General features: G+C 41.1%; 3 long non-coding RNA genes across 3 annotated transcripts; 2 read left to right on the forward strand and 1 right to left on the reverse strand.

Moving 5' to 3' along the window:
* Positions 1–3,656: 3,656 nt before the first annotated feature.
* Positions 3,657–6,498, reverse strand: LOC145433546 (uncharacterized). The gene is made up of 3 exons (XR_013913131.1): positions 6,336–6,498; positions 3,820–3,909; positions 3,657–3,759 (listed from the first exon to the last, which is right to left on the reverse strand). It is a non-coding gene; the product is annotated as an uncharacterized LOC145433546 (long non-coding RNA).
* A 3,289-nt stretch (positions 6,499–9,787) lies between these two features.
* Positions 9,788–11,084, forward strand: LOC145433545 (uncharacterized). The gene is made up of 3 exons (XR_013913129.1): positions 9,788–9,951; positions 10,085–10,174; positions 10,956–11,084. It is a non-coding gene; the product is annotated as an uncharacterized LOC145433545 (long non-coding RNA).
* Positions 11,085–15,676: 4,592 nt separating this feature from the next.
* Positions 15,677–16,754, forward strand: LOC145433548 (uncharacterized). Its single transcript, XR_013913132.1, has 3 exons — positions 15,677–15,800; positions 16,372–16,461; positions 16,644–16,754. It is a non-coding gene; the product is annotated as an uncharacterized LOC145433548 (long non-coding RNA).
* Positions 16,755–18,391: the final 1,637 nt, after the last annotated feature.

The raw sequence follows: 18,391 nt of genomic DNA on the forward strand, positions 1-18,391 counted from the left end.
CCATGAAAGTATTAGGTTGTCTATGAAAATGATGCTCTTCAAATTTGGTTCAATTCCAACCAGTAGAAGCGGAGTTATTGCCGTCAAAAAATTTGGATTTGAATAAAATAGTATTTGGTCACAGAGTCTATTCACAGCCAGTTAGGCCGCCCGCCACGCAAATTGGAATTTATTTCGTGTCAGCCCCAAAACAGCATGACATTACGAACGATAATCAACCTAAATGTAACAGTATTGGGGAGAGAGTAGGTAAAGCTACTGCTGCAGAAGCGGTAATTCAGATCAGCGATGATAGCAGGCGCACCAGCCTACTGCGTATCAGGCTTGCCCCACACCACACACAGTCGATAGTAGCACATGGGCTGCAAGAGATGTCAGTAACCTCAGATCGTATGCCGCTATACACAGTCTATTGTCGCTAATTTGCATCACTAATAACAAAATACTAAATTACAAATGTATGGCGAAATATTGGACATAAAATCGGCATTTTAAAACAAAAGGGTTTCGATTTCAACATGGAAGCTGTTTCGACCCTGGCTGGCTACGTCACTTCATTTATGTGCATTGCGGTATTTATTAACGTCGGGTAGGAAGTACCGATTCATGAAGTCTGAGCTATCGCGGCGGTTTCCTCAAAAATCACTAAAAGACAAATGACTACCTGTACACATGTTTGTTAACTGCATACTTTCCAACACCAAACGGAACCATTGGTCTATTGCCGACGGCTAAATGAATAGAAATATTTGCTTATGACATCACAATCAAGCGGTGTACAGTATTGCACTTGAGATAACACCGTACCATATTGCTCATTAACCTGTGCGTCGACCTGTACTGACCCATAAACCTGTCTTTGTGACAGCTAGCCATCGGCTCATTGTAATTCGGCTCTGGTACACCCCTGTACACCCCATCCGAGTGGTACACCCTTTGCAAATTCTGGTACACCCTAGGGCCTAGGGTGTACGACAACCCCGGTTGAAGAGCACTGGTCTAGACACGACGTGACCGAGCATAGTCTATCATGTGACGCAATAATTGGTAATGTAGGCTACTCCAACTACCTCATTCCTTGAGTGACGACAGCTTACAAGCAATCATGAAACAACGTACTAAATTTGGGGTACCATATTTTTGTTTTACGAATTCCGGACGCTCTTCAGCGCCCACTAGCGGATTTCAAAAATGAGGTGTGAGCGCATTGTCGATCAATATGACGTCACGCCAGCAACGCTTTGTCTATCGACTAGAGGTGGTCGCGATCCGGTTCAGGAGTATGTGGTTGTGTATTGTATGTTGTAACATGGGCCGAAGCCACGTAATTTCAGCCCATTCCCGCCAAAATAAACACTGATCTTGGGCCCATCGTAGGGTAGTCGATGCAACTTCTGGGGGCTTACTATATGCATCTGGTCGTTAAATGATTTGAATCAATTGTGTCAATAATGTTGGATCTTCCATATATTACTGTGTAATTTTAATCCTCTCTCCGCCCACATAATCAGAGTCAGCGGTAGAATGGAGCTGCTGTAGGATGGTGACTTCGAAAATGCAAGGGGCGTAATTGTACATCGTTAAGTCATGTTCATGTCACGCCGATAAGATTATTTATCAGCCTAATGCGTGTGTGCACTTCACCACTGAGATCTATAAACACCGCACATCCGGTGGTTTCCAACCTTTTATGGTCGCGAATCCATTTTTAATTTGAAAATGTGCCGTGACCCAGCTCAAAATTTGATGAGCTGATTACTAATTAAAGGTCGGCACATTTGCCCAGACTTACTCACAGCCTATTTTGGAAGCTAATTACGTACAACATCTTCGCGAGCCCCAGAATAAAGGCAAACTACCCCCAGGTTTAGAGCCACCATATTTGAATAAAGCATCCAAACGACCTAAAACGACTACTCCATGAATACCGTTATCTTGTAATTGCGATTACAATTAGACTTCTTTTTGTAAATGAATGTTATTTTTTCTATATTTTTTGATCACAGTTTTTGCGAGGGCGGTAGTCCCCATATTAAAACCAATATACATGATACTAAATCGCGCGCAGCGCGAAGAAAAATTTCATGTAGCAAAAATCTGCCAAAAATAGTCTTGTTTAGGTTGATTTACAGAAAAAAAATATGAGCTTATACTTCAAGCCTTCAAAATTCCGGACATTTAGGCATATTTTAGAAATTCCTCCCGGACGCAGTTCTAACAGTGAAATTCCGGACATGTCCGGGAAATTCCGGACGTATGGCAACCCTATACTAAATGCTCAATGTGATTGATATTTACATTTCTTCTGAAACATTGTCCGCACATTTATACTATTTACATACCGAGATATCTTATTGGTCATATTTCAAACGCTCTCGCATTAGGATTATATAGATCAGGGAGTGGGGTAGATATAGTTTGAAATCACGCTAACCCCAACCAAGTACTGTACTAATGATCACGCAGATCGCTGCAGTATTGATCGCCTGCAGCTGGGATATTTTATGGGTACGCCTCTATTATAAATTATTGTGCGAATAGTTACTTCAAACTTGCATGTGCGTCATGCCAATGTACCGGAAATGTGATGATATTCTTATGGAGCAGGGGCGGGCAACTTCTCAAGTTGGCGGAACGGATCTAGGAAAATTAGGAACTTGGCGGGCCGGATTACTGAATGGGTAAATTATTCGCCCATATTTTCAGGGAATAAATCGTATTTAATGAATGTATTTTATCGACAGCAATGTCACTTCAAAGTCATTTCTTGCCGATAATGACAATACAATGTGGATTTGAGAACAGCGTTATACAGGCGCCGCAATGTCTGCTCCTCTCTGATCAACTAACTCACGATGCAATCCTTAATTAAGATTTCAAAGCGTTTGATAAGCCCGGCACCCAAAATTTACCAAGATATCAATTCATTAGAGTTGAGTGCATCGTAAATGCCGATAATGCAAATCTTCTCGCTTCGACTAATCTACGCGTAAGCTCCACTCTCGCACACTGCGCAGTGCGCACACCTATATAATAACATACAGTCACTAAAATTTGACGTTTAGGCAAGTGATGGGGGATCTCGGCGGACTGGGGCCACGGGCCACATTATCATGTAAGACGGAAAACTGTCCGCTGGCCGGACAAAATCTTGTTGCGGGTCGCATCCGGCCCGCGGGCCGTATGTTGCCACTCCCCTTTATGGACGGTCCTAGATAACAATCAACTGACTATCTCATTTTGTTCGTGGAAGTTGTAGAGTAGACGTACACGGCACCTCCCCACTGAACTAAACCTCACCAAAACTGACTCTGTAAAACTATTACCAGGAATTAGATTCGCATCATGGCTAGTTTAAGCAATAACGACATCCGAAGTATCAATAATATGTGTGTTATAAAAGGTACTATACTTATGATATTGAAGTATGGAATATGTATCAAGTATGGTATGGAACAATGTTGGTATGGTATGGAAAATTGCAAGTATGGTATGGAGAGAGTAAGGCAAGTATGGAGTATGGAAAATTCTCGTTCCATACCATACCATACCATGTCCTGCCTACACCACAATAGATTCTCGTTTGCATTGTGAGTATTAAAACGAATATCACAGCTGGAGCAATCTCATACACAATAAAACTACAAGAGCAGGCGGACATTGAGCGCAGTCTTTATTCACGAACTTTTAAGAGATGAAAACCCAACATTGTTACTGTTAAACGCTCACGACGTCATTCCTCTTTATTTCCCTTGGTAGCTGGAAAATAATTACAATAGTGAGTAAACGAAGATGCAACGGTCGTATAATCCCATATACTTGGAGTTATTCGGATTCATCTGATTAGAGTGGTTGTCGCGGTCGGCCTGTGTTCCGTCACCGCCATATCCAGATGAATATCCGTCATATCTGTGAAATTTACGGTGCTGTATTACCTATACTACATGAATCACGTGGTTCGTATTTGGACTATCATTTCATTTCTACTGCCGCAGTTTCCGAAGTCAAATAGCTTATTTGGTACTTTTACTTTTTTAAATACTGCCAAGTTGAAAGGAGAATTTAAGTGGGTTTGCATTACTTTTATCCGGGACATCGTTCTAACCATCATAGTATAGCCCCTATAATCCCAGATCACCTGGCAAGGTTTCGCAATAATATACGCGCATCAACCCAGTTCAGTTTATAAATAATGTCATCATTTCAAATGACCACAATAATTTGATACAGCACTGCAGGACCATTGTCCATTATTAGTCAGTCACAATGATGCATTAAATTATAAATTTCTCTGCAACGTGCCAATGTTTCGGACGAAAACATAACTTACTATGTTTTCAATGTTTTTTATAACCGTTCATTTTCTATTTAAGTGAAGTTGTTTCGTCAATTTTTCATGTTTTGGAAATAATCACTGCATGTAACTAAATAGTATTTTAGGGTTGTTTCTGCTTTAGCTTCGTCAAGTCTTGATTAGAAACCGATATAGGCAAAACGTCATGAAAATACACGCTACAGCCAGAATAATACATTCAAAATTCAACCGCGGCTCTGAAAACTAGGTTATAGCCATTTAACCAGCTGCTCAAGTATTTCTATTCGATATTGCCTGTCCATATCAACAGTGGCGTAGCAGCCACTTGGCGATTCTGGCTCTGCGCCAGGGGCGGCAAAATGAGGCTACACAGTGTACACGGCCGGCTAAAAGCAGCGTAATTGGCAGTACTATAGTTGGCATGCCGTGAGCTAAAATTGAATCAAACTGGTCTCAATCGAAAGCTAGTGTCGCGCTGATTCCGAATATGTTAACCAATTGAACCACTCCAAAATAGCCGTCAAGACCGATTGTTCCTAACATTCAGAGCGTTGCAACACGATGACCAATTGACCATGATAATGGAAATTATATCGATCGATTGTTCGGAACAATGCCGATTTTCAGACCAGCATTTAAATTGTATTTCCGGAATCAGGGCAACGATAGCTTTCGATTAAGATCAGTATTGTTAAATTTGAGCGCTCGTAGGGTCTGGCCAACTATAGGATGACCAATGACCAATGGTTGTTCAAAAAAAACTTTTTTTTCCAAATCTCACTCGCCTAATGACTAAATCGTCAGGTTGTCGAAGAATACGATGCACACCAAATTTGACTCAATTCCAACGAGTAGAGGCCGTGCAATCTTGAATTGAATTTTTTAATTTATTATTAAAAATTAAAAAAAAATTTCAAATTTTTCTGTCAACCCCATGAAATTGTTGAGCTGTCTTCAAAGACGATGCAAAACAAATTTGAGTCAATTCCGACTAGTAGAAGCGGAGTTATTCGAGTTTTTCGTTGATAATTCTCGGATTATCCTTGATCCATTGACCATTGACCAATTATGCTGCTTGTAGATGTCTCAGCAGGAGGCTTGTCTGGGAATTCAAGTGTGACAACTAAGTGCCTATTTGTCCGTAGGTTACTGATAAATGCTCTGGGTTACGAATTGGTACAGCAGACCGAGATAGCTGTGAAGGTAAACCGGTCGTAGGAACTGTTCAAGTCGGTAATAATTGTCTGATTGACAGATTGTGCTTAAATTTATACAAATGTTAATTAAGACTCGAAAATGAAATACATTCGTTCGCTATTTCTTGTCTTCATTATTTTTGGCTGAGACGCGGCATATTATTTGTAGTAATTGTTATTGAAAAAATTGCTTGAACATGAATCTATGTCGAAATTTGCTGCGGTCTACTTAGAGGGGGGGGGGGGGCGGCATTTTAAGCGAGAGCCAGGGGCGGCAGCACTTGCTGCTACGCCAGTGCATATCAATCTAATCAATGTTTCTATAGTTGACGAACTTGTAAATTCGCAGCACGTCATCTTCAAATTAGCTGATACACAGATGTCATTCGGGTAGGGTTACCATACGTCCTCTTTTTTCAGGTTTTTGAATATGTCCTCCGATTACGCCTAAGCTCAGTGTCTTCCTTTTTGGCAATTCGTCCTCCTTTACAGCTTTTACTACTATGATAATGGAGAGATTCGAGTGAAAATGGGCACAAATGACGCTAAATAGGAAATTCGGGGTTCGATCCAAAGCGACGACGTTTTTTAGTCAACCCCACTAATTTTAAGTAAAACGTGTGTAAATCGGGAGTCGAACTAAAGAGACGAACTTTTTATAGTCAACCCACCAAATTTTACAGCAGAAAATAGAGAAAGCTGCTGTTTTCAGTTTTGATCAACTAACTTTTCTGATTTGGTAAGTGTCCTCCTTTCCCGATTCCAAAATATGCTAACCCTACATTAGGGCAGCTAACATTGCATTGCATTGCCAAATCTCTTACCTGTCGTTGTTGGGGTTGCATTGGTTTGCGTGATTGTCATTATCTGCTTGTTGTTGTGGGTCCATCGTAACCTCCTCGTGAAAAAAATGCTCAGTATTTCAGATCGCTAGCGTATCGATTCAACGTGAGTATCACATAGGCTATGCGGGACAAGCATCAGTTTGGACGCGTTTATATTCCTCCACAAATGTCAAGAGAGTGGTAGCGTGCAGGGTAATTCCCCGACATAGGAGACAACCGTTGCGGCATAGTGTCCTATATGGTGTCGACACAAGCAAATCGCACGGTTCAATGAAATTGTATCACGTCACAGTTTCCATTTGGCTACAGGCAATTTGACGGTGATTTTTGACCGGCTTGCCGAGCATTAAATTTGATGAATCGGGTTTCAATCGAAAGCTGACTCTGCATTGATTACGAAAATATAAATTTTATTCCGCTCGCGGCCCTGGAACCCCCACAATCAGCCCCCAATTATTCATTGTCGAGTAGATTGGCAGTGTGACGCAACAAAGCTGTCTGGCGAAACGTGAGACTAGCTCAAGAGCAAGGATGCGGCCGAGCGGCGAGAGTGGGATCAGCTGACGTGACGGCAATAGCGATGTGCAAACGCGCCACAGAGAAACGCTGCGCTGGTGATACTTTTTCTATGCGTTTCGGTACAACCGAGCACACACCAGCCTTTCCTTGACTTGTAAGGGTAGAACTGGGTCCACAGAATGTATTAGGGCCCTACCAATTTTCGCGCAATATCCCTCAGCTGATAAAGATATGTAGGCTACGTCTAAGTAGTCTACATTGGATATGTCAGATTATTATGATATCGATTGCCTTAGCCCGCTTGTTGCGTAGGGCTCCAGAGACACGTCGCGCTGTTGATGGCGGGTGTCGATACTTTCTATAGTCGCTTTTATGGTTAAGTGTGAGCAAGGATCATTGACCATGAGCATACATTACAAGCTTTTATTTGATCCGTATGGGTAGGACTTGGTCCGCGAATGCAGCAGGTAAAATGTTGATTGTTGAATAAAGTTTAACAGCAGGAGTGTCGAATTAAACTGGTATCGCTGTCGCGATTCAATCCGTTACTAGAAAGCTTGCGGGCCATACCTGCCAAATGATTCCAAAATGTTACCACCAAATTCATACCTTTGTTTTTCACTGGAATATATCTGATATCACTATAAACGTTGACGTTGGAATTTGGTTTAGCATTTTTCAATCACCAAATAGCGTTTTTGAATGCCGGGGACCTTTTGCGTCAAAAGTAATACAGTGGTATCGCAGATATTTGAATTATATTCATCCTGTAGCCTGTATATATATTCCTAATGTAACTTACGTAAAACGGATTTGCAGTATTTTTTCGCATCTGTGAATAACTGAATTTCCATTGTCCATTCGGCCCAACAGAGTTTGCACTTTTTCGCCTTCTCGGAATTTGGCAAGGTCACCGACGTGGTGCTTATGGGGACTAGAGTGAAAACTCAACACTGTAGTTGTATTACTACAATATGACGCGAAACAATAACTTCATATTGTTAATTTATTCGCTAAAAGCTTTTCGACTAACTCTCATCAGTAGCAATAATAACTACAATATGATATATTTACATTATCTAAATTTGCTGTCTTGAGTGAATCTTATTACTTGAAAGTATATTTTTCTTACTAGAAATATCTCTAACAGCTGAAGGATTGCGCGAAAATTGGTAGGGACCGCAAATACATTCTGTGGACCTAGTTCTACCATTACAAGTCAAGGAAAGGCTGGTTTGTGCTCGCTTTTAGCGAAGCGCATAGAAAAAGTATCAACAGCCCTACGCAACAAGCGGGCTAAGGCAATCGATATCATAATAATCTGACATATCCAATGTAGACTACTTAGACGTAGCCTACATATCTTTATCAGCTGAAGGATATTGCGCGAAAATTGGTAGGGCCCTAATACATTCTGTGGACCCAGTTCTACCCTTACAAGTCAAGGAAAGGCTGGTGTGTGCTCGGTTGTACCGAAACGCATAGAAAAAGTATCACCAGCGCAGCGTTTCTCTGTGGCGCGTTTGCACATCGCTATTGCCGTCACGTCAGCTGATCCCACTCTCGCCGCTCGGCCGCATCCTTGCTCTTGAGCTAGTCTCACGTTTCGCCAGACAGCTTTGTTGCGTCACACTGCCAATCTACTCGACAATGAATAATTGGGGGCTGATTGTGGGGGTTCCAGGGCCGCGAGCGGAATAAAATTTATATTTTCGTAATCAATGCAGAGTCAGCTTTCGATTGATACCCGATTCATCAAATTTAATGCTCGGCAAGCCGGTCAAAAATCACCGTCAAATTGCCTGTAGCCAAATGGAAACTGTGACGTGATACAATTTCATTGAACCGTGCGATTTGCTTGTGTCGACACCATATAGGACACTATGGTTGCGGTCTCTAACCAATCAATGTCCTTGAGCCGTGACCAACTATATGTGGTTCTTGTTGGGTAAAGGCTACGAGGTGTTTCTATTGTCTGTCAGTATAGAGACTGTTACCGTCTCTATAATTTCAGGCTGTTATAGGCTACTACTTTTCCAATACCCATTTTTGAATTTGAAACGTGACATCATCATTATTGACAATGACAATCTAGTACGTATATATATTCCCGCACGCACAGCTTTGGTATTCGCCATAGTTGAAATGGTACTGTGGTTTTCCACCACTGAACCATTGCGATCCCGTTTGATGGAAAATTACAACACGATTCCAATCCAATGTCCCGGTGAACCAATGCGCTTCCTAGCCGAGACACGTTAACATTTATATCCAAATGTATATTCCACTCATCGCGATACAGTAATGTTACATTTGCAAGTTCATTTAATGAAAATTAAAACGACTGTACAGTGTACAACTCTGCAGGTGTTCGTGCCTGACGACTAGCACTGATTTTGCTGGCCTCAAGTTGAGTTCTGGAAACACCAGGGATTGAATCTGTGATCTCGGGTATACGATCCAGCGGTGTGACCACTGAAATACTGCATCCTACTATATAGCTGAATAACCTCACAGCAGTTTAACCGGGTTCACCATCTCTTCGCCAGGGTTTATAGGCCTACACACGGTGACATACAGAAATATATATTGTTTAGGACACCTATGGTTAATTGGTTAACCCAGTTCGATCCTAGGAATTATTCTCACCCCGCAATGTAATGGCGTGAGTAACAAGCAATCTAGTCTGACTAAGCTCCGTTCAATAATTATAATAATTTGAGAATATATATGGAAACCTAGTCAGTTTCTACTGACGTACCGCTTTTTCTGGAATGCCACATAATATTTTATCAACGAGAATTATAATTTCCAAAATTACTTTAAGCTGCTGGAGAGACTGGTGTACAAAATTGACGTCAGGTTACAAGATCAATATTGAATCTCATGCCGGATAGCACCATACTTAAACGTAGCAGACTTGCCATTTGCACATATGTGATAGCGACTTTACGGCGACACTAGCAATCTAAAGCAGAGACGGATTTTTCAAGATACTAAAAGACGATACCATGGATGCACAAAAGAAAGCGGCTAATGATAATCGCTCGAACCAAGACAACCCTAACAACAAAAGGTAATAGATGCTATGATGCTATTTTATATGTACCATTGATATTGCTTTTACGACGGACAACAGTTCCTATATTGGACAGTTGCTGCTAATCTTCCAGTTGGCGAAATTCATTGCGCATGCTTATTGTTCGTAGATATGGTGGGCATACGCCTGGATATGGAGGTGACGGGACGCAGCCCGACCGCGATAACCATGCCAATCAAGGGAATCCAAATAACCCCAGGTATATGCAATTAGAACTATTATATAACGAAGGTATGGGAATTCTGCATACTATATGTCTTAACACTTTGAAAATAGTATATAGGTCATGCCCGGGTCCATCGCCTTTGCATCCTAAGGCCGAAGTCCTGAATTGCCCCAACGTCACGAGGTGTTCGCTTGTATCACGTCAAGACAATACGGCACGCGTTCTGAACCTTTGTAGAGTCATGGTACACTTTCAGATTATAAATATTTCTTGGTTCACTTCTTAATGTCATGCTCGAAATATAGAATGAATCTGTCGTTTTGAGTGGTAACAACTAAACATACATTTAATCTGAATATGACATACGTTCCTAGGATTACTCCAGTACTGTTGAGTTAGTTTCCGGTTATATTGCAATCGAATTTCATCCCTGATATCCTATTGATGAGCCTTTTTAGCTGTTATGATTACGACATACCGACAAAAGTATTTTAATTTTTAATTCGACATATCACAGATTCTGACATTTCCCCCTGATAAAGGTCTGCGCGAAGTAGAGTAAAATATAATACTATATATGTTATTGATAGCATGAGAAGACGAATACAACAAAACGTTTCAGCAACTTCCTTATATTCCAAATAGCTCTATGATCCACGGATTAAGAACCACCGCTATGATCGACAATTAAACCAGCGGATATCGGGATGTCTCAGAATGCACCCCAGTATATTTTAGTTGGACCAATACTTATTTCAGATTGCAGCGTGGCATGGTACCGTTCGTTCGCTGATCATTATTTATATATTTTTAGACATCAACCGAAGAAATGAATACGTGTGGCTGTTGGCGTAATGAGCGTTGGTGGATTGAACTGTGATAATTTGGGCATTTCTTAATTATATGGTTTATATATTTGTGAATAAAATCTTCGATTAACGTCTGTCCGTGGCGCGGGAACATACTTGGTACTGTGGGCCGCATGGATTTTGGATTGCATACTATTTTAGGCGGGTCAACTGTAAAAATAATCGAGTTTGAAATACCGAAATAACTAAAGTTGTATTATATCCAACAACGGTGGTAACTCTTATCGAAGTGACCGATATAGTCCTTTTCCTTGGAGCTGTCTACTGTAAATATTTGGAATTATTATGACGGAGACGGAGTTCTTTTTCTTTGCTACAATCTGACCTTCACAAGATAATACTTACTTAAAAAAACAGAACAGTGCATAACGCTAATTTCCAGGCGTTTTCCGGAAATTAGTATAGAACGGGAGGCTAATGGCATAATATATTACTCTAGTAACCGGATCTATTATAGAGATTTGGAAGCCACTCCTATACCCACCGATAACGAATGAATGGATTTGTTAGCAAAGTAATTAACCATACGCAATCGTATAATTTCAAAAGTTCCGTGCAGCATGTTTGAAAATATCCGAATAGCTGCCGCTTCGCACGGCTTGCGTGTAACGAGATTTGATTCACTAGCAACGAGTCCTATTGGTCGAAATTGGAATATACTATCGGTACATATTTACCTACTACATACGGCATTAGAGTTCGATCATTCGCACGTTTAATAATTTCACCATTTCGAAGCATTCTATATCCTATACCATCCACATCCTAACATCCTACACTATATGCAAAGAGAGGAAGGCGTCGGAGAGACTTATCTAAATAAAGAAAGAGTTGCTCACCTCTGCCAACAATAGCAATAAAAAAACGTTGCAGAATCGCATAAATGTGCATACCGAGAAAGAAGTATCAAATTAGTAACTTATAAAATAGATTCTATCTCTCACTGGTACCGCGCAGTTGGACGACGATGAAACTCGGGCATTGCACTGGTTAATAGGGATGGTGTGAACCTCTGAAAGGTTCAGGTTCGTGTGAACGCGAGCCACTTTGAAAGGTTCTGCGCGAACCCGAACGTGAATCTCATGACGTCACGTGACGTCGTATTGCTAATTCCGACCCTACATTTCAGTGAAGTCATAGCCTATATTAATATACTTGTACACGGTACCCAGCGATGACTCGGGCCACATAATGTGACAATACTGAAGTATATAATGACGTTTTAAACGTCGCTAAGTGTATCAACTGGGCCAATCAAATGATATAATAATCCCATAAAATCAATATCTTCCGTCGCTTTGCCAACAACTTCGACGAGGACTTGCCAGGGAATATGAGGTTACGCTGGGTTACGCCCTAAAAGTCTAGGCCAGACCAGACAATGCATTCGGCGCCTAAGTATTGCTACGTTGATATGGAGCAGAGTATAAAACGGTTTGTATACTTGCTACCGATACTATACGCCATTAGCAAGCTATACAGCAGTAGCCAACACCCCAATCGCACGGATTTGGTTTCTATGATACAATAAACATATGAAATCAAGATTGACCACGTACGCCTGCTAGATTTTTTACATCAGACAACGAGATCAATTCTTTCATTGGTTGAATAAGCATCATTCGCTGACTATAACAACATGTAGTGTATTTCGTTCTTGATGTTGTGTGATTGGGGGTAAAGCTCACAGCAGAGGGTCAAAAAATATTCGAGCAAGCCTTTGTAATAAAGCAAGTAAAATTTTTGAGATTGTCAAGGTGCACGATTGTTCATGTTCAGTGTTGATTTTTTATGCTGCCAGCGCCATGCATATAGTGGCCTGCAATTGAAATGCAATAAATTTCAAGCAAAGATGCTATGATGAAGTGAAAATTGTAGTATATGAAAAACGTTCACAGTGCAGAACCTACCAAGGTTCGTCTGTGAAAGTGAACCTCTAAATTTCTGAGGTTCACACTTCACACACTGAACGCGAACGTAAACCTCATGTTCACACCATCCCTACTGGTCAGGTCAAGATATCGAAGCGAAGCATTAATTAAACATATTTCACCGAAATTATAATTAAAAATTTCGGCGAGAATCCGAAGGAAGGATAAATTTTCTCTCCAATGTTAGTCGAACAATACACAAGAAATCATTGGAACAACTACATTTCCAGTATCGAAATGGATAACCCCATTAACCACAGATATCCTAAGTTAGGACCTGTATATTGAATATTTCTGTATTATTAGGACTCCTATCAATATCTGCCTGCCCCTGTATATATAAGCCATGGAAGAGATGAATACTGCCAAACAGCCGAAGTGGTGATTTAGATGCCATAATGTAGGACCCAGCAACAGTGGCGCAGTGGTTACACCGCTGGATAGCCCACCAGAAATCACAGGTTCGATTCCTGCAGGCTGTTCCAAGCGAGCAACACCGGTGGCAACCGCAAGGCCGGATAAGTGGGCAGGCTCGTGTAAGAAAGAGCATAAGAGATGGAACTGGAGCTAAATCATAATGCGGCAAACTGAGCACTGCGTCGATGCCTTCGGAGATCCCACACGCGCAGGAATTATTGTAGGATAGATACGCTACTTTGCATTCTTCCATTCTCAGCGCACGGTAATTCTCGCATTCTTGGCATGATTTTTCAAATTGCGTATCAGATCCAACAAGATCAGTCTCTATAATCGAATAAGGCATATGGTTGTTCTGCATAGTCAAAAGCAAATCATTAGACCTGTAGTTCCCAATCACTCATCGCCCCCTTATCAAGCCCGACACAGATTTTCACCCACCCCCCTATATTTATGGACCCGAAAAAGAGGACCTATAGACGGGAAATTTATACACTTTACTCTGATCCCTGGTGAATTGACTGTAACAAGGTCATTTTCCGAGTAGGTGTAGAGTTTTCCGAGAAGAAAATCGGGTTCCGCTTCTACTTTTCCTTGAGTTGACCTTTTTTATGCGTCATATGCAGAATAATCCGTCTTCACGTGCATTTTTAGTCGTGTTAATTAAATATATCTCATTCGACGTTCTAACATTTTAGCCCCCCTGCCATGTCGCCTTGTTGGTATTTTAGCCCTCTTTCTCAAAATTGCCCATGTTGGGAACGACCGTACTAGACTATGAAGCGCTGGAGGACATGTAGAGCTGTATATTTTCAATGCAGTGTATACAAAACCATTTTGGTTTCATGAAATAAATTTGAAATTATCCTGATTAGTGACATTAAAAGTTCGGTATCGATGTCAACGTATCCAGGAAACCAATATCTTCATTGGAATATTGGAATCGAGCCGTAATTTTCCATCAACCGAACCCATGCACAGAGTGCCGGGATCGCATCGTTCATGAATATCCCAGTCCGTACGGGCCTACAAAACATACACCTACTCGATTGTCAAAATGCTGATCTTAAATTATAAAATCAATATTGGATACTCGGTAACGGGGAAGTACCAGACGCGACACAATAAGGCAGCATTTTGGATAAATAATGGCCATATACACATAGCCTTGCCCAAAGTCAACCATGGTTAGTCAAGAATGTCGATGGGTTCGAAATCGCAACGGTTGTCCGCTATGTCGGGGAATTACCGTGCACGATTCTTCCTTCTTCGCTCTCGTGACTGTGACAGCTACACATAAACTCGTCCAACCTATTGCTTCTCTGCACATGTGATAGTAACGTCGAATCGATACGCAAGCTGTTCGAAATACTGAGAAATCATTAGGGATTGTGTGAACCTCTGAAAGGTTCGGGTTCGTGTGAACGCGAACCTTTTTGAAAGGTTCTGTGTGAACACGAACGTGAACCTCGTGACGTCATATTGCTAATTCCAACCCTATCTTTCAATGAAGTGATAGCCTATGATACCTAGCGAAGACTCGGGCCACATAATGTCACATTGCTGAAGTACATATTGGCGTTTTAAACGTCGCTAAATGTATCAACCGCGGTTATGAAGGCATATAATAATCTCATAAAATCAATACATTCCGTCGCTTTGCCAACAATTTCGACGAGGACTTACTAGGGAATATAAGCTTATGCCTTAACGGTCTTTGACAGACCGGACAATATGTTCGGAGTCTGGGTATTGCTACATTGATATTGAGCAGAGTGTAAAACGGGTTTCTATACTCGCTACCGATACCATAAACAACAAGTTATAGCCAGCACCTTAATCGCACGGATTTGGTTTTAATGATACAGTAAGGATATGAAGTCAAGATTGACCCAGTACGCCCGCTCGATTTTTTACATCAGAAAACGATATCAATGTCATTGATTGGTTGAATAAGCATCATTCGCTGACTACGTATATCGCTCGTGATGTTGTGTGGTTGCGGGTTAAGCTCACAGCAGAGAGTCACTAAATATTCACAAACGGAAAGCTGGATATTTCGAGAAATTTTTGCAACAAAAAAGCAAGTAAAACTTTTAATGTTGTCAAGGTGCATGCTCGTTTAGTGTTGATTTTTTATGCTGCCAGCGTCATGCAGAGAGTGACCCGTAGTTGAAATGCAATATATTTTAACCAAAGATCTTATAGTGAAGTCCAAATTACTATTTACCAAAAAGGTTCACAGTGCAGAACCTACCAAGGTTCTGTTGTGAACGCGAACCTCTAAATTTCCGAGGTTCACACACAGAACGCGAACGTGAACCTCGCGTTCACACCATCCCTAGAAATCATTTGAAGTTTTCACGAGGACGATACGATGGACCCACAGCAACAAGCAGATAATGACAATCACGCAAACCAATGCAACCCCAACAACGACAGGTAAGAGATGTTGTGATGTCATCAGCCCCAATGACATCTGTGAATCAGCAATTCGAAGATAAAGTGCCGATCATAATCCATCAAGTAGCAACAATTGTAATCATTATATTAACACGGAAGAGCAAGATCGAAAATAATACTTCAGCCTATCAGCTTTCGACATGGTTATGAGGTTGTGTACTGTTGTGCAGTCTAGGAATTTATAAGGTATTTGACCCTGACTATATGTGTATAATACTGTGTATAGAGATCACGTTTTGCCGCTACCAGTTGCTAGTCAGGGATGTTGAATCTGACGTAGAAAGAACATTATTAAATGCCAGTCAACCTGCACTGCCACTATCAGCGCGAGGAAAACAACTAGCCTACACTTAAATGGAAAATGAAAAGTATTAAGGGCGCTGAAAAATAGGAAATTATGTGTCCATCCGAACCATCTCGGACCGTCGTTGCCTGCAGAGACATTTGGAATTGGATGCATTATTGCTATGGCATTAATGTATAATGATACTGCAGTGCTATATCGTTTACTCACTATTACACCTTTACGAATAGCCCAATTCTTTCACAGATATGACGGATATACGTCTGGATATGGCGGTGATGGAACACAAGCCGATCTCGACAACCACGCTAATCAAATGAATCCAAATAACTCCAGGTATATAGAATTAGGACTATTGTCATATATTACATATTAAGCTAACGATCCAAGTCTAAGTTTTTCGTAAAATAATTCTAAAAACTGTAATATCGCCTAGTTGTAGTAGAAATAGCAGTAGCCTATATCAAAAAATATGATATAGATATCTTGGTTTACTGCCCATTGTAATTCTTTTTCAGATACCAAGGATAAATAAGATGCATGACATGTCGACGTATTGATCGTTTAGCAGTAACAATTTTGGGTTTTCATTTATTGCAAGTTGGCGAATAAAAACTGCGCTTATTGTTCTCCTGCTATTTACCTCTTACTCTGCGTCAGGTTACTACAGCTGCGAGTTTTACCATGCGTTGGACAGGCGAAAGGCAGTCGTTCCGTCGGCGGGAAGTTGTGGATAAGTCAAAAGTTTCAAATTTGCCATACATAAGCAGGATAATTACTTCATTGGCTGTGACCGCATTGCTAACGCGGTTTCTAACACCCATGCCAATGCTTTCCGTTTCAAGGTTTGCAACCTTGTTATAGCCGCGGACCACTTTCCGGTTTGAAAATATCCCGTCGTCCACCTTTCCAAGTTGTGTTGGAACTAGGGTTGCATTTGAAACCAATGGCTGTTTAAAGCACTTTGTTTAAAACAAATTGTGTTTTTTAAAAGTTTTATAATTGTGCCATAAATGGCCCCGCTCTTTCTCTTCATCTACCTTGTCCGAATAATAGCCGAGGCAGTTACAGCTTTCCAGAGAAAAAATGTCGGGCAAATCTAATCATAACAGCAAACAAATTTGTATAATACAAGTTCGGCACATTTTCATCATCAAGCCTTATCATCGTAACCGCTTTTCTCCGACTCGTTTTTGGCTGATGGCTAATACCTAGTACCCAACACAATGAACTTGGACATGTATTAACATAACATATTCACAGTGGAACGCTATAAGCGCGAATAAATTTGTGCGTTGCAAGAAATTCAAAAAATATTACATGAATGTTAAATGATCGCTTTATAGTGCGGTCGAGACTCAAATTTATACCCGGGTCGAGAGGTTTTTTTTAAAGTATTGGTCGCAAAGGGTACAATCGTAGCATACTAATGTTTAAAATGCATCCTTTTTGATGTGTGAGGCTTGGGTCGCGTGATGCCACTAAAACCATTGTTTCTGTCTGAAAGCATTTGCCACTCACCGAAAATACGGTGTATTTTGGATAGAAGTGTTTGATGATTCTTAAAGAGACCTGGTAATCCAAGCACTAGAAGTTCTTGTACAAAACCCAACAACTTACTTGACCGTAAAGCAGGGGCGAGCAACATACGGCCCGCGGGCCGGATCCGGCCCGTGAAGGGATTTTTTTCCGGCCCGCGGACAGTTTTCCGTCTTACATGATAATGTAGCTCGCGGCCCTATAGTCTACCGAGATTCCCCACTACTTGCTACTACGTCAAATTTTAGTGACCGTATACATGGTGACTGTATACATACTGCATACATACTGCTGTATACATAGTTTTTAGTAGGCCATGATCCAGCCAATCCTAGACGTGATATTATCGAATAGGCAAGCTCAATTTTAGCACTAATAGTAAATTCAGTGTATTATGTATAACACACATTGTTTCTTTTCTCATTAATCTGTTTTTATTCGTTTCGTTATATTTCATGGTGGGTCGCGCAATAAAACTTGCATTCTAAGTGGGTCGCTAACTGAAAAAGATGGGGATGCACTGATTTAACACACGTAGCATTGGACGACAATGCCGCTCGCGACATTTTCAGAAGTAACGACTGGCGCAAAACGACGTCGTAACGCTGCGTTTTTACGCGGCCATCAAAACGCAAGAAGTTAACCTATAATTACCTAATTTATACGCCGCGACCGTTACGCTGTTCTGTGAGGCCGTTGTGAGTACGTCAGTGACAACGAAAAAGCG

This window comes from Botryllus schlosseri, chromosome 2 (genome assembly GCF_051294905.1).
Source record: "Botryllus schlosseri isolate E-star chromosome 2, Bs_hap1, whole genome shotgun sequence".
NCBI classification, from domain to species: Eukaryota; Metazoa; Chordata; class Ascidiacea; order Stolidobranchia; family Styelidae; genus Botryllus; species Botryllus schlosseri.